This window comes from Sciurus carolinensis, chromosome 1, assembly GCF_902686445.1.
Source record: "Sciurus carolinensis chromosome 1, mSciCar1.2, whole genome shotgun sequence".
NCBI lineage: Eukaryota > Metazoa > Chordata > Mammalia > Rodentia > Sciuridae > Sciurus > Sciurus carolinensis.
The window spans coordinates 62,188,663-62,214,020 of NC_062213.1; the positions used below are offsets into that span (position 1 = coordinate 62,188,663).

General features: G+C 44.1%; 1 non-coding gene across 1 annotated transcript; it reads right to left on the minus strand.

Annotated features, from left to right (window-relative positions):
* Window positions 1-8,538: 8,538 nt before the first annotated feature.
* On the minus strand, window positions 8,539-8,679 carry LOC124968915 (U4 spliceosomal RNA). Its single transcript, XR_007105883.1, has one exon. It is a non-coding gene; the product is annotated as a U4 spliceosomal RNA (small nuclear RNA).
* Window positions 8,680-25,358: the final 16,679 nt, after the last annotated feature.

The window sequence follows — 25,358 nt, forward strand, 5'->3', positions numbered from 1 at the left end:
GGTATTTTTCCAGTGACAGGAAATAGACGAGGGACACCTACCAGGAAATTAATGGACTTGTCAAGCACGTAGGCAAGAGATTGGTGGTTGTAGGACTGGGAAGAAGGGACATGTGCAATTTCATAGATTGTTTCACTGTCCCTGGGGGCTGAGAGGGGGACAGGCTAGGCCCTCCATAGTAATGCCCCTATTTGAGACTGGATCTTGAGGAAACTGGTGTCCCTGGCAGGAAGAGGAAGTATGGAGAAGGAGCTAGCTTTGGGAGGCTGGTGAGAGTCACCAGCCTTAGTCATGCTGAATTCAAGATAAGGGCAGGGCCTCCCTCCAGGAAGAAATATCCAAATGGGAACTGATGATGAAGAAGAAAAATCAGGGCTGGAAATGTGGATTTGAAAAAATTATGATGTTGTGTAACTTTGGAGACTGTGAGGCCATATCAATTTCTTAGGAACTGAGTGGATAGATAAGCAAGGTGCTAAAAAGCAGATGAGGACTTCAGAAAAATTTCGACCACCACTTAAAGGAATCAGGCAATTAGCTGCATTGTAGGATCCAGTAGCCTGTGGAAGGTTTTTCCAGTTGGGATTTCCAGGAGGTGGTTGGGCAGAATAAAAAAACCTGTTTTGATTTTTCAGTGATAAAACAGAATTTTTTAAAGGTGTCAGAATACTGGTAAAACCTCACAGAGTTAAGTGTCACAGGGATCTTGTAGCAGGTTCCTTACACCCCACCCCCCGCCCCCTTTTCCTCACTTTTTAATGATCCATTTATTTTTTAGGCAATTCTTTCAGGAATTTAAAAGTTTAAGCAGGGGTTACATGGAGAACTAACAGGAAATGTCTCATCTTTCCAAGTTTATTGTTGAGAGTGGCCAGATGTCATTTGTTTGTGAGTGGGAAATGGGAAGTTAGATCACAGAATGTGAAATTTAAAACTCTTTTTTTTTTTTTTAGGGAAGTGGAGAGGAGAAAGCCACTTTGACTCCTCGGACTGTGTTAACAGCATAGGGGCTGTGCTCACAAGAAAGATGCTAACATGAGAACATGTTTTACTGTCTGTAAGCTTTGCTCTTTTCAAGGTCTATGTGCAAACAGCTGGTTTCGCCTGCATGGGCCAGGGTGCTTGGGAGCTCTCTGTGGATCTGCTGTAATTATAAACTCCACGAAGGGCCAGGAATGGAGGCCAACGTTCTTATTGGTCATCATGCCCTAGGATAAAAAAATCAGAAAGTAACTTAGGAAGTGTCCTTCAGCATTTAGTGCTTACAAAAGCAATTAAATTGATTTTTTAAAATTATATTTTCAGCCTCTGTGGTTTAAACTCTGGGTCAAATACTTCCAGACTATTCAGTCTGGCTGGCTCAGAGCTGGTCCTTGTCTCTTAATTGCTCCTTGACTGTCCCGGAAATACCCTCTTTGTCCTTCACTGGTGCTACAGTGGGCTTTGGCAGGCTCCCACTCCACCAGGTGTTGTCCCTAGCCATTGCCATGGCAGCAATGTACAACAAAGATTCTGAGGGACTTGGAATTGACAGGCCAGACATGGGGCTTGAATGCCCTTCTGCAGTTTGTGATTTGCTGATACATCTGTCTAACTCAGAGAAACAGAGCAGATTGCCCCTCCTTAGAAGATGACAAGCTCCAGGCCAGACAAACAGATGAAAACTTGGAATTGGTTATTGGATCACTGGGCCAAACATGGGCTACTTAGCTGAATGAGAAGATGCAGAGCAAAGAGGGATCCAAGAGCAGTTACAAGATTCAGAATTTCTTGGCCAGTTTTGCAAAGGAAAAGGAAAAGAAAGCCCCCACTTACCTACTGGATGGCTGTCAAGGGTAAAAGAAAGATTCCCTCCAACGGTGACCCTATCGTCCTTTCAGTTATTTAGCAGGTTTGTCTTTCCTGGGTCCTACCTAAGATCCTGAAAACCCTGCCTAAGTCTCTTAGAGTTAACTCTTTACAGCTCCATTTACACAAGTACTGAACTGGAGAAGCCAGCCCTTGACCAGGCTTTTCTGCATACTGGCTTCCTGGTCATCCTCTGTTGATGCACCCTCAGGAGGGAAAATACAAGGTGCGTGCATGTGCGTGCACATATGCGCACGCACATGCGCACGCGCACACACACACACACACACTTTTATATTTTATTATTATGTAAAATACAGGAGTTAAAATTTACCTTTGTAACTATTTTCAAATATACAAATCAGAATCTTTCACTCTGTGGTGCTGCCAATTTCCACTCTCCTTTTTTCAGAACTTTTTAATTTTCCCCAACAAAACCACTGTACCCATTAAGCAATAATTCCCCATTCTTCCTCCTGCATTCCCTAGTAACTTCTCATTGTACTTTCTGTCTCTATGAATTTGCCTATTCCAGGTATCAACAGATAAACTTTAAACATTGTTTTTGTGAAAATAATTCATGCATTTTTTATACATGCTCACGGAACAAAGAAAAGTACAAAGAAAAAAAAAAGCAAAAGAAAATTACATCATAACATACCATTGTCAACATTTGCTGAGCATTATCACTGACACCTTTCTATGCGTATAGACATAAAGAGCCGTAGGAAGAAAAATGCAGAACCAGATGGATAAACTTTGAAAAATGAGATTATTCAACATATGGGCTTTTTAAGTTAGAATTTTAATTGTGGAGGAGATTTCACAGAAGAAAATGGGATTTAAAACATTGTCCAGTTTTAGATAAGTGACTCTTCACACACAAAAAATATTAACTAACTCTGAAAAAGATGTTGGACTCCTTGATTTGTTGACGATGTTTTTCAGCTTGACCATAGCAGAGGAAATGCTCTAATGAGCAATGGTGACATTCAAGCACTCAGCCCAGGAGGCCTGAGGTGGAGGCTGATGGCTTCACGGCACTAGGACCTCGTGCTTGAAGCCTTCATTTTCAGAGCCAATAACGATGTTAATGAAGACAGGTAATTTTCTATGGGTCACGCATTATGTAACCCATCACCTTTCATGTATTAAGATCCTGAGTCCTTACAACCAACCACTGATCAGTGCTAGATGTAGTATTGAATGAATAAAGAGCTGAGCCCCAACAAAGGAATTTGCCCAAGGTCACAAAACTGGAGGACGAGGAGCCCAGGCAGACTGACTGCAGAGCTCACATTACCTCTGAAGGTGATCATTCATTGGATTTTCGACTTCATCAAGGGGGCTTTTGCTAGCTGGGCTCACTGACCCTGGCTATTGACGTGGTGCATTCCCATGACTTATCTCATTTGCTCTTCTCCAGTGTATTCCCATCTGACCAAGGAGAGAGAACAGAAGTAAGTCCTCCGAACACACAGTCCAGAGTCAGCTTTGGTCTCTGACTCCAGAACCACCACTTTCTGCTCTGCCCCCTCCTCAGCCCAGTTGTCTCTGAGCCTGATGCTGATATGTTGCAAATTTAAATGGGGGAGGGGTCCTTTAAAAACAAAGGAACCTCTTTTGAATGAACATCTGTAGAATGCCCTATAAAGAAGGATCAAGGACTTCATATAGGTTTCCTGAAACTGCCTGTAACAAATTACCATCAACTGGTGGTTTAAAACAAAAGAAATTTACAGTCACGCATCGATTGGGGATCTACTTGGAAAAATGCATCGTTAGGCAATTTCATCATTGTGGGAACATCATAGAGTATACTTGCACAAAAATGAGATGACTTCAGTGTCACTGGGTTATATAATCTTATGGACTGCTCTTGTATATGTGATCCATCTTCCACTGAAGCATTGGTATGCAGCACATGACTGTACTGTCTCATAGTTCTGAAGACCAGATGTCCAAAGTCTAGGTATTGGAAAGGTCACACCCTCTGAAACTCCTAGGGAAGAATCCTTGCTTGCCTCTCCTACTTCTGTGACACGTGGCAATCTTTTGGCATTAGTTGGCTTGTAGTTGCATAACTTTGCTCTTGGCTTCCTTCACATCACCTTCTCCTTTCTTATAAGGTCATTTGTCACTGATTTAGGGCCCACCATAATTCAGAATTATCTCAAGATACTTCACTTAATTACATCTACAAAAACCCTTTTTCCAAGTAAGGTCTCATTCACAGGTTCAGAGCAGGTGTGTCTTTGGGGACCTTACAACCCTAGACTTCATGGCTAGTGACTGAGTGAAAGGGGCCTCTCCCAATGGGTGCTTCAAGGCCACCAGTGACAGTGGACCGAAAAGTGGCCCATGATTAAACTTCAGGTCTGTCTTTAACAGGGAACCCCTGACAGCTGCATCAGAGCTAGGTTGCACCATCCTGGATCATAGTGAGACCTACAACTGTAAATGCCCCTACCTTTTGCCATTGCATAGAATTTTTCTTTGGGGATTAAAATGCACAACCACACTTAATTTCTGACTGGAGGTGGGAAGGAAAGAAAAACAGCAAAGCTCAAACATCATGAGGCTGTACCACACATCTGTATATAATGTTCTCCTGTTGATCACACAAACACCTCACAAAGGAATTGTATTGAATGTTTTGAATAGTCCCCAAGTGTATACAGCATATGATGGGATTGGAAAATAAACTGAGTCCTAGTCCAGAACATCAATTTAAACCTGTAACCCTTTGTCTGAGTTTGTGCCTTTCACTCTAGGCATGGTGTTCTGAGACCTAAGGCCCCCAACTTCAAAAGAAGAGGATACCAGTGGAGAGATCATGGTTCCACTTTGGCAAAGAGACCTTGGCCCCCTAAATCTCTGCCCTAAGAATACCTTGCTAAGTTAAAATTCTCTTTTCCTTCCAGTCTATTATGACTTAGGTCTACAAGTGTCCCCCAAAGAATTCGTATGTTAGGCAATGTAGGCAAGCTTGGATTATGCGAGTTGTAACTTGTCAGTAGATTGATCTACTTGATTGATCAGTAATTTGAATGGACTACTGGGTGATAACTTAGGCAGGTGGGACATGACTGGAGGAAGTGGGTCACTGTGACTTTGGGGAAAACCTCTTGTCTCTGACTCTCCTCTCTCTCTCTCTTTCCTTCCCAGTTTCCATAAGCTGAGCAGCTTCCTCCTCTACCCGCTTCTGCCATGAAGTTCTGCTTTACTTCAGACCCAGAGCAATGCAATTGGCTGCCCATGAACCAAAATTCCTAAACCGTGAGCCCAAATTAAATTTTCCTTTTTCTTGAATAGTTTTTGTCAGGTATTTTGGTCACTATGGCAAAAAGCACTGTCTAACACACAGCCCATCTCATATCCAATTTAAAGAGGCTTGAGATGGATCCTTTTGCAGTATCAAAGCCCTTCCCTAGGAGGAAGACTCCTTTCTCATCATTCTGTCTGACTTGCTCATCCCTCCCTTGAATCTCCCTACTCAGTTGAGGCCTCACTACCCACACTCTCCTCTGAAATCCCAAAGGCTTTATTGATGCATCCCTCACTAATGCTTGGCACATAGCTCATCACTGATGCTGGAGGGTAGATGATGCTAATTTCTTGCTTCCCTATATCTCCATCTGTGTTCCAGAGTGACTCCATACGATGTCAATGCCATCTGAATGATATTGGAGGACCTAGTATTCTTAGAATTCTCTCCTCCACCCTAGATTAGTAGGAAAGCAGTCAGTTTCATGGAATTCAGGAGCTTCAAACATTTATGAATAGTTGTCTTCCACTGATTTTATGTATCCTGAAAACTGGTTGTTGAAATTCCTAGCTTTGCCCCTTTAAAATAGCTTACTGGTAGTTTTATCATTTAGATTCCATTCTTGTTTCAGAAAAATAAAAAAGTAAAGCATCATATCTGGGTATCTGATCATTTTTATCCGTGACTAATTCTATAATCAGAGAATCAGTGTGATAGGGATGGTCAGGCATGCGTTGCTCCACCATGGCTCCCTCCCTAGGAAATGATTCTCTTGCAACCTGGGCTGGTGGTGCACCCTCCACCCCCAGCTGTGGTTATTGTCAAATGCATGAGTCAGTGGCAGAGAAAGGGTCCTTCATCCCTCCTCAGTGGCCCCTGCCAATTGCTCACACAGGGCAAACTTTGGTCAGGCACTGCTCACCTACTTTTGCAAGTACCAAATCCTCTCATCAGGCATCTGTAGATTATCATCTCCATTTCAAAACAAGAAAACTGAAGTCCTGAGACCTCCCAAGTAACCTGCCAATGTCGTGAATGGACTGGACCCCAACTGCCTGACTTCAGAACTCATTGATTTGATCACCGTGCTAACCTGCTACATCATGGGGCTGATCTCTTAAGGCAGGAGGGGCACCAGCTACAAGGCCACACTGCTGCCTTTGAGAAGAAAGAGTAGACATCTTAATGACACACACGTGGAAAGCGAATTATTACATTTTGAGTACGGTAAGATTCCATGAGTTATGATAAAGATACTATTTTTTTTTTAATCCCTATTTTACTCATGAGGAAATTGAGAGTTTGGTGTCTTGATTTGCCTAAGGTCACCCAGGTGGTAGGTGGAGAGTTGAGTCCAGTGCTTCTGTCCCTAAGTCCAGGTTTCTTTCTACTGCTCAGGAACATACCGCCCCTCAGATCCCAAGGCAGTGCCTACTTGGTCTGCTTTGATCATTTTGAGAAAACTCACTTCCCCTAAAACTTTTTTGGCACCTGCCTGCCCCCTTGTTTGCAGCCCCCCACCAAATTTGCCTCTGCTAGAACCTGACCCTGCAAGGTGTCTTCCATCCATCAGTGGGGCACCAGTCTTACTCCCAGGATCTGACCTAACTGAGGTGCTCACAGATTATATGTTGATAGAACGGATGGATTTGTTTCCAGTAAGTTTTCCCCAGAAAATTCCAGTTAGAATGCAAGTGTGTCGCCTGGCAGAGAGACCAGGAATTTGTTTATTGATTCCCTCCCAGAGAATAAGGTTTGGAGGAACAAGCCTTGATAGGGCAAAAGGATAGAGGGAGGGAAAGCCCCTGGAGGATAGTGGGCCCTTGGGAGATCAAGTGCAGGGTGGAGACCCCAAACACCAGGGAAGAAAGAAGATGAAGCCGTCCTGGTCCTGGAGAGGGACAGGGATGGGATAGGCCCTACTGGCTTCAGCTTCGCCCTGGGTTGCCTGGCCCTTGGGACCCCTTCCACAAACAATGGGTGAGACCCATTGCTGGAGTTCAAGGCTGAATTCTCCCCAGTCCCAGAGAAAGGGCCAAAAAAGTGAGTTTCCCCAATAGGGTGCAGAGAGCTTGCCCAGATACCCACTCATAGTCTCCTATTCAGGCCAGGGTCTCCCTTCCTCTTATAGAAGAGTACATTGCGAAAGGAGAGAAAGTGCCATCTCCTCATTCCACCCAAGTTCATCAAGTGGTCCTGCTCCCCCTCCTGAAGCAAGTTCTTGGCCAGGTCTTTCTCCATATGTTGACATACATATGTCCATATTGTGCACAATAATAGGAACTCGCTCTACCGATTTTTTTTTTTTTTGGCTTATCTTTTCCATGTAAATACGTTGGGCACATCACTGTCAATTCACACATCAGATGAGCTGTAATCTTTTCAAAATAGCTGCGTTGTATTTCATCATCCCACATACCAGACATACCACCATGTCCTAAGCCAGTTTCTCTCATGAACCAGAGAGCTGCCTCCGGGTATCTGCCATTGTGAATATCACCACAACCAGCACTTGCACAAAGCATCTTGCTGACATGTACATGGAGCAACTGTTTTTTAGGGATTCCCATGGCCCGCTGCACTTTCTCTCCACAGTCTTTACTTAGGAAGGGAGTCTATTTCTCCGGGACTCAGCTTTAGAAACCTAGTTCTGTGCTGCCCTCCCAACTGTGCCAGGGCAGCAAGTGAATCATTTCACCCGGTTTCTGAGCCAACAACAGGGAAAATGACGACGAGTGAAAATCCTGACCCACAGTCTTCACACAGGTGGCCTCTGGCCTCCCATTCCGGAGAACGGAGGCTTCCCTGCATCATTTTCTGTAATGCCAAAGGAAATCCCCAGAGCAGGCGGACTCCCTGATGCCTCACGGAAGGCACTCCCACGGAGATAACCGGATGAATGCTTTCTTCATCACAGCCCATAGTTCTCAATGGCCTCCCTGGCTGCCAAAAAACCTTTCTTAGCTCATTGCCGCTGCCGCAGCCAGACAGCACTTCCTAGAAAATCGTCATTCCATTTACTGTTTACTCTTGGGGCAGATCACTGTTTCCCATAAGCTCTTGCAGCCCTAAGGTAGGCTTTTGGTAAAGCTCATCAGGTGTCTATACAAAGGGGAAAAGATGTTCTGTATTTCACATTCTTGATTTTTTTAATGTGCCAGAGACATGGAAGTCATGGTCCTATTTTTAGTTCATGATAAAAGCAAGCAATGGCCAATCTAGCAAGGGAACCCAATGCAGTTTTACGACCACTTTCTTTCCCTCTCTAGAAAGTCGGTGCACTGCCTGGATATGAAAAGGACGAGAGGACGGTCAGTTCCTTGTTTCACATTTCACATGCTTACCATTGACAACCTTGATTTAAAAAAGAAATAAATAAAAATTTTAAGAATCAGTCTCTGTAGAATTTTTAAAAGAATCAATCTCCATAGAGACTATCAAAAATTGCCAATGCTGACTATATTGCAAGTTGTCATGGTTTGGTGCTGGGAAAAGTTTTCAATTAGCAATAATCGTGCCTCAGATAAAACTTGTTGGCTAGGACACTGCCACTTCACTATGCTGACAGTCTCAATTTTTGCCATGTAATCTGTGAACCACTTACACAATTAGTTCCTTATCATTTAAAAAAAATATTTTTATTAGCCATTGATGAACCTTTATTTATTTGTATGAGGTGCTGAGAATTGAACCCAGTGCTTCACACAGGCCAGGCAAGTGCTCTACAACTGAGTCACAATTCCAGTCCTCCTTATCATTTTAATGACTTTTTTAGTTGACATAGCTTCATCCTTATTAATATAATGGATTTAGTGTGCAGGTTGTATTTCAACACATATTAAAAATTAAAATGTTGCCCATCACCTAAAATACTCTGGAATCTAGCACAGTGGCACACTCTGATAAAAACCAGACCATATTGGATCCCAGACTCAAGTCTTCTATGGGGGAGTTGTCTGAGTCTAGCATGGGTTGATTACTAGTATGACATTGAGATACTACCATTTGTCTTTGCAATTTTTTGTTGTTGTTGTTGTTTTAGATACTAGGGATTGAACCTGGGGACACTTGACCATGGAGCCACATCTCCAGCCCTTTTTATTGTTTATTTTGAGACAGGGTCTTGCTAACTTGCTTAGGTCTGGGCAAAATTGCTGAGGCTATGTTTAAACTTGAGATCCTCTTGCCTCAGCTTCCCTAGTTACTGGGATTACAGTTGTATGCCATGGCACCTGACTTGTCTTTGCATTTTAATGCATTTAATGGACCATAGATCCCAAAATTGGGAGTTGGGAGGGTTGGGAAAATTACCTACTTTTTGGAAGGCAGAGCAGCTCAATGAAAAATGCATGGACTTTGGAATAAGGTCTAGGTACATGCCTTAATGTCATTAGCTAGGTTCCTCATTTGTAAAGAAGTGATATTGACAGCCACTTATAAACTGGATCAATGATGAGCTGAGATAATAGATACAAAGTGCCTGGTGGAGGGAAGGTATCCATACCCCAAGGCAGTCAGCAGGGCCTCAGTGCAAGTGTAGATGTGATAATCACCCAAGTGCAGACAGACCCTGGCTAAAAACAGGTTAGGCCCACCCCTCCTGCAGGGCCTTCTGAAACTTTGATGAGAAAAATCCACAGCCTTTGAAAGAGGTTTCCAGTTATAGGAAGGTTAAGCTCCTTAAGGTTTAAGATAAGGAAATAGAACACAACTGTGAATGCACTCTGAGTTTCTTGGGAGGCAACTGCTTTCAAGACCTTCCTCTAATTATTGGAGAATAGCAGGAGGTACCTCCGTTGATGTTCTGGGTTCCTGTCCAATGAGTGATGTAGGGGTTAGAAAATGAGCTGAAACATTGGGCATCTCTTTTGAAAAAGGTAAAAGCAATGCTCAAAGTGAAAGACTCATAAGATGGGAAAAGGCGATCTAATGTCATAGTGAAGGGTATGGATTCTAGACCTGATGCCTGGGTTTGAATCCTGCTTCTCCTGCATACCAGCCCTGAACCAGATAAATGCAAAGGCACTGGGGCGGGAGTATGGCTGAGGAGTCAGGGGACAGCAGAGAGGTGGACATGCTGCAGTGGGCTCAAAGGGGTGTGGGGGAGGGAGTTGCAGCACCTTGTGCCTTGTGCACCCACAGGAGGCGGCAATCGTGGAGACCGTGATGGGAAGGGTGCTCTCCCCATCTACATTACAGACAGGTAAGAAGTTCCTTGAGTCAGGTGGCTCTGCTCACAGCCTCTGGGGCTGGAAGGATAAAGCCTGGCCTTAGAGACCTGGCCAGAGCATGGGTCTTAACAATGATAGAAAATGGCTAGAAAGTGCTGTCTGGCTGCGGTAGCAATGGTAATGAGCTAAGAAAGGTTTTTTTGGCAGCCAGGGAGGCCAATGAGAATAGATTCATGATTGTACTTGTGGAGTATGGTGGGCATCTGGGGGTTCTCCTAAGCTGACCTAAATCTAGGTGAAGTGAAATGTATTGTCCTTTTAGGTGGAGAATGGGGAGCGATAAAGGACACTTAGGACAACTTGTCAGGCATACCCCATACCTTCCTCTGTGCTGGACCCCATCTTTCTCAACCGCCCCCACATGGTGTGGGGTCCTCCCTGCCTAGCTGATCAATCAGGCACGGCCGTGGAGGACAGGGTGGGGGGATGGGAAGTTCTCACAGCAGCTGAGTTCCTGCAGCTCTCACAGGGTCGGGCCCCCCACTACAGAAGATGCGCTCAGATGTGGTGCTGAGAAAACAACTCTGCTTCCTGCGGAGCCTTCAAAAGCCCACGCCCAGTCTACCGCGGCACATTTTTGCAGCTGAAGGAGAAACTGCTGGAAATAGGAGTTTCCCTGATGTCATTGGGGTGATGCCGACTGTGTTCTCCCGGAGACATCAGGGAGTTGGCTCAGGAAGGGCTGGGTGGGAAGTGTGAAGCTTTGGACAAACGCTCTGGGCTCTTCGCAGAGGGAGGTGAGGTGGGGCTCCCAGCTGACTGAACTTTCACCTGCCCTTAAGGGCAGCAGAAGTTCTCATCCTAAATCGGAGGTTCAGGAGAGCAGAGATTTAGAGATAGGGATGAGCAGGGCCGTGGAGAACCTCTGAAATCACCCTTCTCTCTTCCTATCCTTCTTCCTGTCTTTCCCCCTTCTCCACCCTTTGAGTCCTTTCCTGTGGACTCATCTTGGTACCTCTAATTTCTTTTCTTTCATTCCTCTGAGTTGTGATCTCATTGAAAGAGACCTAGAACACTGAGAGGAGAAGTAGCTGATTCCTGCTGGGGCAGGGAATGTCCAAAATGAGCTTGAGACTCCTGACTGTTCCAGAAAGCAGAGAAGATAGCAATACTGGCCTAGGAGTCTACTGGAGAGACCTATTGGTCAAAAATATGGAATTTTTAACATCAAAAAGGAATAATGTTTGCAATGTACAGAAAGGTAGCAATATAGAAATTCATGAGTTCATAATGATAAGAGAAGACCTCTTCTTTGGTCACTATCAGAGGTTGTTTGAAATTCTCATTTCTCTGAGAATTGACAGAGAAGAATAAGCCTGTATTTCACCATTTCTCTGTAAAATATATTTCTAGGTAAGCAAAGAGCTTACAGAGAATTCATCTTTAGGAAAGAATTCCTCCCAATAAATGCAGAAGGAATAGTAGAATTAGAAAACTATGATTTTGAAATCCCTAATAAAATAATGGATTTGGAAATGCTTATCGATAGATGTTGAAACTATTTGGTGAGAGGATACTTTAAAACAGGAAATAAACAGCAACCTCAACCAGGTTGCCCATACTCCCAAGGCACTCAGGAGGCTGAGGCAGGAGGATCTCTTGAGTCCAGGAGTTCAGGACCAGCCTGGGCAACATAGAGAGACCTTGTTTCATTAAAAAGGCAAAACAGAACCCTCAATAACAGCAACCTCTATGAAGTATTCTTTGTATATAAAAATTGTTTATTGTAATCTAATTAAGCCTCTAAATCGGCATAATCCAGTATGGCTATGACTCTTGAGCACTTGAAATGTGTCCATTCTGAATTGAGCTGTGCTTTAAGGGTACAATGTACATCTGATTTTGAAGACTATTGAAAAAGAATATAAAATACCTCATATTTTATATTAGTTACATTCTGAAATGTTAGTATTTTGACTATTTTACATTAAATAAAACATTTTAAAATGATTTCATCTATTTCTTTTAACTTTTTAAATGTTCTGGTAGAAAGTTTAAATTAAATATGTGCCTGGAATTCTATTTCCATTGGACACCTTCACTACTCTAAATCAACTCCATAGTTTACAGAAAATTCTGGCCCTAGCGAAACTAGTTAAACAGCGCCAAAAGGAAACAAGTCCAGAATGTGGGGGAATTCTACCAGAAAATGACTGACTTTTTATGACAAATAAATAGTTTTAGAATAAATAGAGGGGTGGCTTTTGATGAAAATAGATGTAACAACCAGGTGCAGTGTCTGTAACTTGTTTGCTTCCCAAACAACCAGTGGCAAAAAGAGACTTTTGAAACTATCTGGAAAATTTGAACATAGGGACTGGGTATTCAATTATATTAAGGGTTTACTGTTCATTTTGTTATAGGTGATAATGGTATTATGGCCAAGCTTTTAACTGTTGTAGGAGTCTAAACGAGTATTTGTGAGTGAATTCATATGTCCTCTGGGATTTGCTTTAAAATGCTTGGAGGAACAGTGTGGTAGATGGAAGAAACCAGATGGATAAATGATGATCACTGTCAAAATGAGGTGATGAAGCTGTGGAAATTCCTTATATTCTCCTCTCTACTTTTTATATGTTGGAAAGTTCTAGAATATGATAAATATATAATATGTATCTACATCCATAATATATAATGACACCTTCAATAATTTATTTACATAAAATATTTCATATGACACTGTTATAATGATTTTTGATGCCTCCCAATTTTATTTTAGTTTTATACATATTTTTGGCACTGGGGATTGAAACCAAGGCTTCTTGTGTGCTGAGCACACATTTTACCATTGGACTACATCCCTATCTGGCCATTTTGATTTTTTATTCCTGGGAAATGAATCATGCAATTGGTTTGTCCAGTCGAGGAGCATGAAATCTTTGAAGTCAGAGTCCAAAGAAAATGGGGAAGAAGCCCGAAAGATTCAATGCTGGATTCTGACCCATCGGCAACAGGTCATTCCTGTTTCCATGAGGAAGGAAGACTGACAAAAAGCCAGCTCAAAGGTCCTGGATTCCTAAGCAGCAAGGAAGAAGGGCCTAAAGAAGGCCTGCGAGGAGCTTGAGGGTCAGCCTGGGGCAGACACTGAGGCCAAGCATCTGGTATAGCTGGTTACCGGTATATCTGGAAAAATGAGGTCCTGAGTTCATGAGAGAGGATGAATACTCACAATTCCAGTTTGTTAATTGACAAAGAGCTATGACCACCAAAGCTCAAATGTCTGTGGCCACTAAGCAGCATGTCATAGGGACCAACACCCAGAGAGAAGAGAAGAATCCAGATGAGAGTGATGGCTGATATGATCAGGCTATGAAAATGCCCAATACATCTGCCTCTGACAGTGGGAACACCACTCTACTGATTGCACTTGACTTTCATTTTGTATTAAGAGGACAGGACAGGACAGGACAACCGTGCCCCTGATTTCACCTCTTGTGGGAGTCCTGACCACCTAATCCTCTTCCTCTCTCCATACCTTTGGTCAGGTTACTGTTGAGTCATTCCATTTCTTTACAGTAAATATTTTTAAAATTCTATTTTATAAATGAACTCCCAGAGAGTAAACCTATACTCTCATTTCCCAAGTTCTGATGGCATCTTAGTCTATTTGTGCTGCTATAACAAAATACCACAGACAGGGTAATTTATAAACAAAAGAAATTTATTTCTCACAGTTCTGGAGGCTGAGAAGTCAAGGTCAAGGTGCTGGCAGGTCTGGTATCTGGTCACAGCTGCCCTCTGCTTCCAAGATGGTACCTTGTTCTTTGTGTCCTCTTACGGTGGAAGGGGGATGGAGGAAAGGCAAAAAGAGATAAATGCTGCTGAAACCTCTTTAAAGGGCATTAATCCCCTTTCTTCCAAAGATTCCACCTTCTAATATGGTGTCACTGGGGATTAAATTTCAACCTAAATTTTTTTGGGGGGACACAAATATTCAAACTATAGCAGATGGGATTCCCTTGTGATATTCCTTCAAGGTACAGACAAAGGTTGGAACTGAAAATGAACCTAGTTCATGATTTATGTACAGTAAAGAACATGGGTTCTGGAGTTGCACGTGTAGGGACTTCATTTAACCCTACCTCATCTGTTGACTAGTTGGGTGACCTTGAGCCAATAGTACCTCAAGCCTTGGTTTCCTACAAATGCATGCCCTAGACATCATCATGAAAAACTGATCACACAGAACACCTGGCACCTAGTAGGTACTTGAGAAATGGGGCTGTGGCTGTTTTTTCACTGTGGTTGCAGGGTGTTAGAGTTGGCCCTTGCTAAGTGAGCTCTGCTCACAGAGGCTAAAGTATGTGCCTGAACTGGAAGCTTAGATCTGCTTCCACCCTCTGCATGCAATCCAGGGCATTTCTTGATAGAATTAAGAGTGGGACCCAGCTGGGGAACACAAGGCTAATCCCAGAAGCGAGGTGTATGCAGCATGCTCACTCTGCTTGCTTCTCTGGTCTAGCAACTCCATAGGGTAGCAGGGTGGGAATGAAAGTGGTAACCTGATCCGAGGTGGCCATCGCGACATGAAGAATTAGCTCGCATCTCACAGGTTTCGCTCCTTCTCTTCACCAGCACAACTTGCATTGCTCTCTGTCCTAAGACTCCTCCCCCACAGCTCTCCTCTTCTTAGCAGTCTCCTTGGGAAGGAGGTGGTTATGACTGGTAATGCATAGTGCCTTACCTTCAGAGAAATATTTGCCTTTGAGCTCAGCATAAAGCCTGAGTTAGTTCAAAATAACAAAACTGTAATGTCAGAGTTCCCAAGTGCCTGGCACCTAATAGGTACTCAATAAATATTTATTAAGTGATTAATGGAGGGGATTTTGGGCACTATAGTGAATTGCTGAGGGGCATCCTTTAAGCCTGGGGACTTTCCTGGGACCATTCTAATCACCCCACAGAGGGTGGTTTCCTATTCCAGTTACTTAGAAGGTCAGCCCTGAGCAGGGGCCCCAGATGGGCATTTCTTTAAGGGTTGAGAATAATTCTGGTCAGAGCTTTAGGTGCTTCTCAGCTTCACGGTGCTTTAGACCCATTAAAACTCTGCTTAGGTGGGATGGGTTCCCAGGGGGGGTGATAGAAAGCTCACCACTTAAGTCATTTATGCTTTAGCTGCCCAGGCCTGAAAAATGCCCTTGGGAGCTATCCTGAAGTGCGGGAGGATAAGTTAAATTGCTTAATAGATCCTGGCAGCTTTGGAAAGGACTAATGGCTCAGCATTAATTGGGCACATAGAGTGCAGATGAATCTCTGAAGAGTATTTCAGATTTGCCCGTTCAGCTACCGCTGGCTTCGAAGCATCTCATCAGTCAACTCACAAACGGATGCTGGTTATTAAAGAAATAGAACTCTGGATACCCACACTGACCTTCATACTCCACATACACTTGCTTGTCTCCTACTTGCTTGAGTACCTACTATGTGACAGGACATAGTCAAGGGATAGATGAACTTACAGAAGCTGTCCCAGTGAAACTCCATTCTGGAAGGCAGATGCTGGGAACTAGAGAAGAGCGAGGCAGGCGCTTGACTGGAGGCCTATGGGAAGAAGGCATCCATAGGGAGGGGTTGTGGCTCTGCCTGGGGTGGGAGGTGGCAAGGGAACCTTCCTGGTCAGTAGGGAACTGGAGGAATGTGGCAGGCCTCCAAGGTGGGCAAACAAGGGAGCAGTGGGTGACTCAGGCACAGAGCTATTCAGGGAATACACAGGGGCCAGAGGGAGGAGGGTGTGGGCAGGCAAGGTACGCAGGAGCCAGATCCAGAAGGGCCCGTGTGCCCTGAGAGGAGTGTCTGCTTGCACTCTGATGGGGTAGTGAGTCACCAGAGGATTAGAACACGGACATGACATGTGCAGCTTTGGGCTGTGAAAAAGGCACCGCGAGAGTGCAGGACGCTCCTGAGTGGGGCCCGGGTCAGAATCAGGGAAACCTCTTTTAAAGATCCAGGACATGAATCAAGGTCTGAAGCCATGTTTTAATTCTTGCTGCTCACTCTGTAGCAGTGGGATATCGGAGAGCTCAATTGACCTCTCTGAGCTCTTTTCTCCAGTTGAGGAAAAAATGTCAAAAAAGAGTATCTCAGGCACTTTGGTTGCAAGTACAGAAAGTCACCTTGACCCAACTTAGGAAGAAAGAATTTGTAGGCAACTCATGTTGCTGGGGAGAAGGCTGGTGGTCCTCAGGGTGGCAGGAATAGTTGTTGCTGGGGGGCAGGGAGCCTGGGTCTCCATCATCTTTCCCATTTCTGTTCCCATCTGTGCACAGGTGCCATATTCCTTCCTGAAACCTGGTCAGCTGCTGTGCGCATGCCTCAGATCTGGAGTTACACCATTCTCTCCTTTCAGTTCCACTTCACTATGGTCTGGATATGGTTTGAGTGTCCTGCCGAGTTTCAGGAGCTGAAGCTTGTACCCTAGGGTGGCAGTGTTGAGATGGTGGAACCTCTAAGAGGTGGGACCAGTGCAAGGTACTTAGGTCATGAGGTACTGTCCTCAGAGGGATTCAAATAGTTCTCACAGGTCTGAGTTTATTCTCATGAGAGTCGGTTGTTATGAAGTGAGGCCACTTCAGGTTTTTTCACCCTTTTGCACACAGTCAGTTCCCTTTCCATTTTTCTGCTATGTCATGATACAGTCAGGGGCCCTAGCCCCTGTTTGGACCTTTCAATCACCAAAATGATGAGTTAAATAAATCTCTTTATGTTATAAAGGACTCAGCCTCTGATATTTTGTAATACACATTTGGACAAATACTAGAGAGAACTTTGATTAACTGGGTTGGGACCAAATACTCTTCCATCAAGTAGTCAACATGTATAGGGGATGAGATAACATAAGTGACTCAAGTTGAAGCTGGTTGCTCTTCTTCAGTCAATTAAATATGACCAGGAAAGCAGCATATGGAGAAATGATGGTAGTTCTCACTGAATGCAGAGTTGTAGTGTGGGAAAGAGCATTTCCTAAGAGGATGAGTTCAAGAGAGTTATCATGAGCCAAATGCTTTTGTCCCTGTCCCTGATTCATAGGTTGAAGTCCTAACCCCAGTGTGATGGCTTTGGGAGGTGGTAATTAGGTTAGATGGGATCATAAAATGGGACCCTCATGATGGGATTAGTGCTCTTATAAGAGGAAGAAAGATTTCTTGACAAGCATCAAGGAAAGGTCTTATGAGGACACAGTGAGAAGTAGTCTACAAGCTAGGGAGAGGATTCTCCGAGAACCTAATTTTCCAGTACCTTGATCCTCACCTTCTCAGTCTTCAGAACTGAGAAATAAATGTCTGTTATTTTAGCCATCCAATCTATGGCATTATGTTATAGCAGTCCAAGCTAAAATCTGGAGATACATTGGACAGATAAAACAAGAACAGCATTATAAAACATTTTAGAGATGCACGACATCTTACAAATACAAGAAATAATGCTCAATTTTTGATTGTGGTACCTCTTTGGATTCACCTTTCTAGTTTTGGTGCATAGAATAGTTACAGACACATAATAGGGACATCATACAAATGGCATTGAGTGACTGAATATCACAGGTTGAGTTAGTGGGTAAGCATAATACAGGGGAATCCCTCTCCATCAAGGATTAGATTCTAAAGTCCACACAGTCCGTGGTAATCACATGTAATCAATAACCCTTGCAATTTCCCCAGGTAGATGCCATGTTGAGAAACAACTTAATATCACTCAGCAAACTTGACAGAACCATTATTCCTCCAAGTTGGAACACATCACTGTTTCCTTTGGTCTGACACCAGATGAAGCAGTTGGCTCTTATTTAAGGATGATTCTTTATGAGAAAATATATTAACATCAGAATCCCATTCAGCATAGTGAGATGCTCAGGAGGGAATAGCAGATTCACTTTTCCTGTCTTAGGCTCTCTCTGGACATGGATTCACTGAGTAAAATGGCAAATGGAATTACCATTATTTACATTGTTATTTTTTCTCTTACATTGCTGAACAAACCTAGTTGGAAATCATATGAACCAAATGGGCATTTCATGTCATGTTCTTTTTAAAATTTACATGTACAGTGTTTGGTGTTTGTATTCTAGAATGTATATCCTGTGAGTTAGGAGACCCATGTGCTCGGTTCAGTACAGAGTCTCCAATGTCCATGACTGTGCCTGGCACATAGTAGGCCCTCAACAAACATGAGTTGTAGGAATGATTCCATTGCACAAGGCACCATGCTTGCTTGCCAAAGGAGTGGGACAGGGAAATGAATGATACTGGCCCTTCCCCTCAGGCATGATCACCTAATAAGGGAGATAAAACATGGAAAATCTGAAAATACATGGAAAGATAATCATACCTAGAAGGGAGAGTCGACTGTCAATGAACTATAAAAGAAAAAGTATGGTGAGATCAGAGGATGTGTTAGTCAGATTTCTGTCTCTGTGATAAGATACCTGACATGATTGATTTAAGGGGAGGGAAAGTTTCTTTTGGCTCACAGAGTCAAAGACTTTGGTCCAATAGTCTCAGGGCCATATTGCTTTGGGCCTATACCAAGGCCAAACATCATGGCAGAAGCATGTTTGATGTTTTCCCAATGACTTCTTGAACTAAATCTGCAGGGTAGAGGATTCTTGGGGCATCAGATCTGAGGATGTGCAACTGCTATTGGGGCCAAACTGCAGAGAGCTATGAGTTAGCTCTTAGTGTCTATGGTCCATAGGGGTAAGATGCAGAGACACGTTTGGGTAGCCCTAGGATGGCGACTGGCGTTGAGCCAAGAGGTGGTGCATAGTTAGTGTTAACACGGCGTGATCTACTTTTGCCTGATTAGTTAATGTCTCCTTTGCCCTAGTGGTCAACAGATGTTCCTCATTCTTAATTGGTACCATGGCACATGCTCCAACCGTGCTACTTAATCCTAAGCTGATTGGCTGCCTTAGGGTATATAAGACATTCTCTTTGCCTGGGAAGAGATGGCAGAACGCAGGTCACAGATTGCAGATCGCAGGACGGAGGACTAAAGCCACACCTCTAGGTCGCAGGTTGTAAGATCGCAGATCGCAGAACGCAGGTTGCAGGTCACAGGACGCACCACTAAGAAGCACCTCTGATAGAAAGCACCTCTGATAGCACGCACCTCTAGCACGCACCTTTAGGATGCAGGATGCAGGACGCACTTCTAAGAAGAAGCAGCAGAACTCTAAGAAGTAGCACCTCTAAAATTAAGCAAAGTCTTTCTTCCTCTAAGCAAAGTCTCTCTTCCTCTGAAATTAAGCAAAGTCTTTCTTCCTCTCAAAGCCTCTCTTCCTCCAAAACTAAAAGTAAGCAAAGCCTCTTTTCCTCTATAAACTAGTGAACAAGCAAACAAGAAGGAAGTAGCCCAGATAAAGATAATAGAAGTAGTTCAGTTCCAGTCCACCTCTGATAAATTACTGCGAGATTGTTGCTGCAGGCGGCAACAGTAAGATGTCTTGTTCCTTCTGTCTTGTGGGTCTCATGTTGTGCATCACCTCCTCCAGGAAGCCTTTCATGGCATCCTCGAGTTATCTAGATGTCTACCCACTCCCATTGCCACTTCTAGAAGCGATTTGGTGCCTTCCTTTCTCGAGGACTTATTCACTGCCTATCAGTTGTCTGCTCACCTGTGTCTGCCACTGGGCAGTGAGCTCCTTGAGGGTGTGGCCCCACCTGATCCCTTTGCATTCCCAGTTTGTGACTGAGAGAATGAAAAAAGTTGGTGGGGCACTGGGTGTGGAGAAGAGGGAAGGAATAGGTCCAAGGCAAGCAGGCAGGATTTAGCCACAGGCGATGGACAGATAGCAGGTGGAGAGAAATCTTTGCAGATTTAGCCTGACACGGGAAGAAGGGAGGCAAGGTGGCTGGGAGACCATGTGGGCCTGTGAGTAAGCATCTCCACTCTGGCCTCAGATTGTCTGAGTCCAAATCCCAGCTCTACCACCTGACCCCCTTAGGATCTCTGGCCACTCTAAGAGCTGTCTATGCCTCTGTTTTCCTCCTGAGTAGAATGGGACTTTCAGTCTCCAACACACAAGTTGTTCTAGGATGAAACTGAGATCCCATGTGCCCAGGACTAGCATCACTATCCTCCTCTTCCTCTGGGCACCTCCTGGTTTCTTGAGGTTTTGCTTAAAATGCAGGGTGCAGACAGTGTGGGTGTCTTCTGCTGGGAGCTTGCGCTGACCCAGCCCCAGGCTGAGTCGGCTTTGGGAAGAGATTTGTAGCAGTGGTTTGTTGTTTGTTGAATATTGTAGGCTGTGAGGTCACAGAACCTGGGTCATGTTCCACCTCCAAACTTAATACCCATAGAATCTTGAATTTGCTCCCAAACCACTCTGAGCTTCAGATTCTGAGTCCAGTAAGACAAGGATAATGAGAGTATGTGCCTTGTGAGTGAGAACTGAGCCAGTATACAGCTCGTCAGACCCAGTAACTCCTTGCTTTCCATGGTGGCCTGTCAGTCCCCATGTGCTCTGACTTTCCTGTGTGGCTCTGACCTCCCAGGGCCACTCCCTACCCCCCATCCCCTATCCCAACCTCACAGGACTCTATCGCTCTTTAGACTTGGGCTTGTTCTGGTCTCCTGCCCTGCACATTTTCTGGTTCTTCAGCCCAGCTGTTCTTGCCCTAGATCTTTCCAAATCATTCTCTCTGACTTCGATCAGTTCTCTGCTCAAATCACCTCCTCAGAGGGGCCCCTGGTTTTCTCTTCTAAACCAGCTTCCCTCCTGCTCACCCTGCCACTCCCTGCCCCTTGCTTTGCTTTCTAGATCACCCTCACGTATGTAGGCTTGGTATTCACACCTCTCCCTTCTGGGGCGGAAGCTCAGAGATCACAGGCATCTGCTCTGTCTCCATCACTGATGTGACCCAGAGTCTAGAAAAGCAACCAGCGCATAGTAGGTACTCAGTAAATATTTGTAGAATTAGATTCAGACAGATAAATGGAATTTTTAAAATTCACATATCATAAAATCCACCATTTTAAAGAATATTTCAGTATCATTTAGTACATTCACAATATTATGTAATCTCCATCTCTATCTTTTCATCACCCCAAAAGGAAACCCTATACTCATTAGGGAGTCATTTTCCAGGCTCCCCTACCTGTATCCCTGGAAAGCACTAATCTATTTTCTGTCTTGAGGAATTTTCCTGTTCTGCATTTCATACAAATGGAATCATAAGTGTGTGATCATTTGTGATAGACTTCTTTCACTTGACATATTTTTGAGGCTCATTACAAGGTAGCATGTGTGAGTACTTCATTTCTTTTTGTGACTAAATAATGTTGGTTGTATGTATATAGTACATATGGTCAATCCTTTCCTTTGTGGAAGGGCATTTGAGTGGCTTCCACCTCAGGCAGTGCTGCTATGAACATCCGTGTATAGTAGTCCCCTCTTATCTGCAGGGAATACATTCCAAGGCTCCCTGGATACCTGAAACTCAGGATAGTACTAAGCCCTACATATACTATGCTTTTTCCTATACTCACATATCTATGATAAAGCTTAATTTATAAAATAAGCACAATAAGAGATTAAAAAGTTATGTGAATGTGGTCTGTCTCTCTTTCTTTCCCAAAAGGTCTTATTGGGCTGTCCTCACCCTTCTTGTGATAATGTGAGATGACACAATGCCTATGGGGTGAGGTGAGGTGAGGTGAGGTGAGGTGATGTGAGGTGACATAGGTATCATGAGTCAGTGTTAGGCTACTCCATAAGGATAACTTGAACACAAATCCTGTAATGCCTTGACAGCTGATCAGATAACTGAGATTCTTAGTAAGTGACTAAAGGCTGCATGGGGTATACAGCATGGATATACTGGATGAAGGGGTGATTTATGTCCTGAGCAGGATGAAGCAGGATGACAATTTAAAACATTCTAAATATATAATTTAAAACTTCAATTGCTTACTTCTGGAATTTTCCATTTAATATTTTCAGCCTAGGTTGACCTTGGGTACCTAGATGAACAGAAAGTGACACCACAGATAAGGGAGGGCTACTGTGAAAGCTTTTATTTGTTTGTTTGTTTTCAAATTCTTTAGAGTATATCTAGGAGTGGAATTTGGGGGTTCTATGATGACTCTATATTTAACTTTCTGAGATGCTGTCAGACTGTTTTCCAAGGTAGGTATATCTTTTTACATTCCACCAGCAACGTGGGAGAGTTCTGATTTCTCCACATCCTGATAACACTTGGTATTTTCTGGTTTCTTGATTATAGCCATCTAGTGGGTATGAAAAAGTACCTCACTGTGGTTTTGATTTGCATTTCCCTATTGACTAATGATGTGAATCTCTTTTCATGGTGTGTACTGTTGAATCAGAGGTAGGTCTTGTTTGGGCGATCTTGCCTGAGGTGGTACTGTACAGGAAAATGGAGAATATTGTGTTTCCTCTTGCTTTTTCCCTTCATTGCCAGGATGTGGGATTGGCAGCCTGGGTCCTGTTTTACCTCCACATGCAGCACATGAACTGGAAACGTGAAAGTGGGACCTGAACCAGGGGGAGGGCAAACCAGATAGGGGAGTAGCTAAGAGTGTAGGCTCTGAAACCAGATTCTGGGCGTTACAGTCCTGGCTCTACCCCATCTAACTCTGTGACCTTGGGCTGCCAGAGTCAAGGTCTCTGCCTGGGTTTCTTGTCTGTAGCTGAGTTTAATAATAGTAATTGCCTCACAGTGTTGTTGTGAAGATTGATGAGTTAATATCTAAAAGCCAGAACTCGGTCAGGGCTGGCTATTATTATCCTCGGTATTCTGTGTTTCAGTTTCAGGTGGACACAGGCTATCAAACTCATGTTTGTTCTTCCGCTCTGCTCACCAGTCTCCTCAGAGTTCTTTATGGACTGTCTTCCATTTGAACTACATAAAGACTCTCTTATCTGTTATTTGTCTGTGCCAGTCTTTAAAGCAAAAGGAGTGTGGCCTCATGTAATGGCTCATTTTATGGCCAAGCAAGGCTTTGATGAAACCCTTTAAAAATGGTGCATCTCTGATCATCCAGACATGGGGCTGGGACACCAAATGAAGAGGTAGAATTTGAAAGGCCAATTTAGTCCCCCACACCACAGCTGCCTGAGTACCACAGGGCAGACAGGAAAACCTGCATCTCCTTCCAGCTTGGACCTCCCTGCACCAACTGAATCCTGCCCCAGTGCCTTTGGCAGGCAGCTTGGCAAGCCTAACCTGAACATTCCAGAAAATCCCTCTAGAGGAATCCTCCTTGAACCCCTCCTAAGGATGACTTCCTATGCTCCATCTGTGATTCCTCTGACTCTCTTGACTCTCTCGTGATCTCTCTTTGGGGAATCTTAGGCAGGAAAGTTCTTGATTTGGGGGAAGAGAAGAAAATTACTTTGAACTTCTACTTGAACTCTCCCTTTGAAGACGTTTCTTCTAGCTATAATGAACAAAAACCATTTTAGATGGTGGAAAGTTTTTTTTGTTGTTGTTGTTGTTTTTCCTGGTGGTGCCAGGGATCAAACCTAGGGTCCCAGGCATGTTAGGCAAGTGCTCTACCACTGAGCTACATCACCAGCCCAGTGGAAAGCAAAGCATTCTTGTCTTGTAAAGGAAGCCTGATCCTAAAATGCAGGGTGAGGAGAAGGGCAGGGAAGCCGCCCAAGGCTGAATCATAGGCTCAGGTCTAAGGGGATCTCCTAGGGCTCTTCATGCTCATGGTGGGGAAGGCTAACCACTCAGGGACCCTTTTCAACCACATGTGGAATTCTAAACAGGCCATGAGAGCAAGGCTTTGATGCAAATCTGGGATGTATTTGTAGCTGGTCCTCATTTGCACAGTGGTATCTAATAAATGCTCTCTGTGACCACTGTGGTACCACGCCAGGTTTGATTGGCTTGGTGTGGGCTATAAGAGAAGCCATACTGGGCTGGGGTTATGGCTCAGTAGGAGAGTGCTTGCTTAGCACATGCGAGGTCCTGGGTTCAATGTTAAACACCACATAAAAGAGTAAATAAAGATATTATGAGCTTCTACAGCTAAAAATATTTAAAAAGAAAAAAAAAGCTATATCATTTCAAGGATGGACCCCTACATTACTTGTGGGAGTCCCTGAGCTTCTTCCTGGGGTGTCAGCCATGTCTACCTGTCTCGGTTTGGGAAACCAGGAGTGTGGGCCTGTGATGACAGACAACTCAGATGTCCCACAGCCTCAGATGGTGTGGCCTCCCCTCCAGATACTTATTGATTAAGCCTCTGGGATGTCTCAGGTTGTTGGTTGCTGCTCTCCTCAAGTTGTCTACTGAGAATTTCCAAAGAGAGGCTGTTACAGTTTGGATATGAAGTGTGCCCCTGAAGACTCAGGTACTGGAGATCCCCAATGCTGCAGTGTTCAGAGGTGGGGCTTTGGGGAAGTGGCTGGATTATAAGCACTCTGATCTCCTCAGTGGATTAACCCACCGAGGCACTCAAAATTCAAATGGATGATTGACAGGTAGTGGAAAACAGGAGGTTGGACCTAACTGAATGGTATGGGGCTTTGGGGGCATGCCCTTGGGGACTGTGTCATGTCCATGTCTCCTTCCTCTCTCTTCCTCTCACTCTCTACTGTATCTCTGCTTTCCAGTCACTGCGAGCTGAGCAGCTTTCCTCCACCATGACCTTTTGCCATGATGTTCTGCTTCAATGCAATGAAACCAGCTGACCAGGCACTGAGACCCCTGAAACCAGGAGCCAAAATAAATCTTTCCTCCTTTAAGTACGTTTTTCTCAGTTATTTGTCACAGTGACAAAAAGCTGACCGACCCAGAGGCTGCAGGCTGAGTTGAGACAAGTGGACACCATCTCCCAGGGTGGGGCCTTCAAGGGACCTAAAAGCTGCAGAGAGAGGAAGGGGGGAGGGGTGACCCAGCTCCTACACATGTCATCGGCCCCAAAGCTCTGACACAGATACGGTCAACCTTCAATTCTGCCTACATCTCCTTTTCTCCTTCTTTTCCTTTTTGACCAAAATCTATCTCTAGAGGCACACTGTGGAGGAGAATCCCATA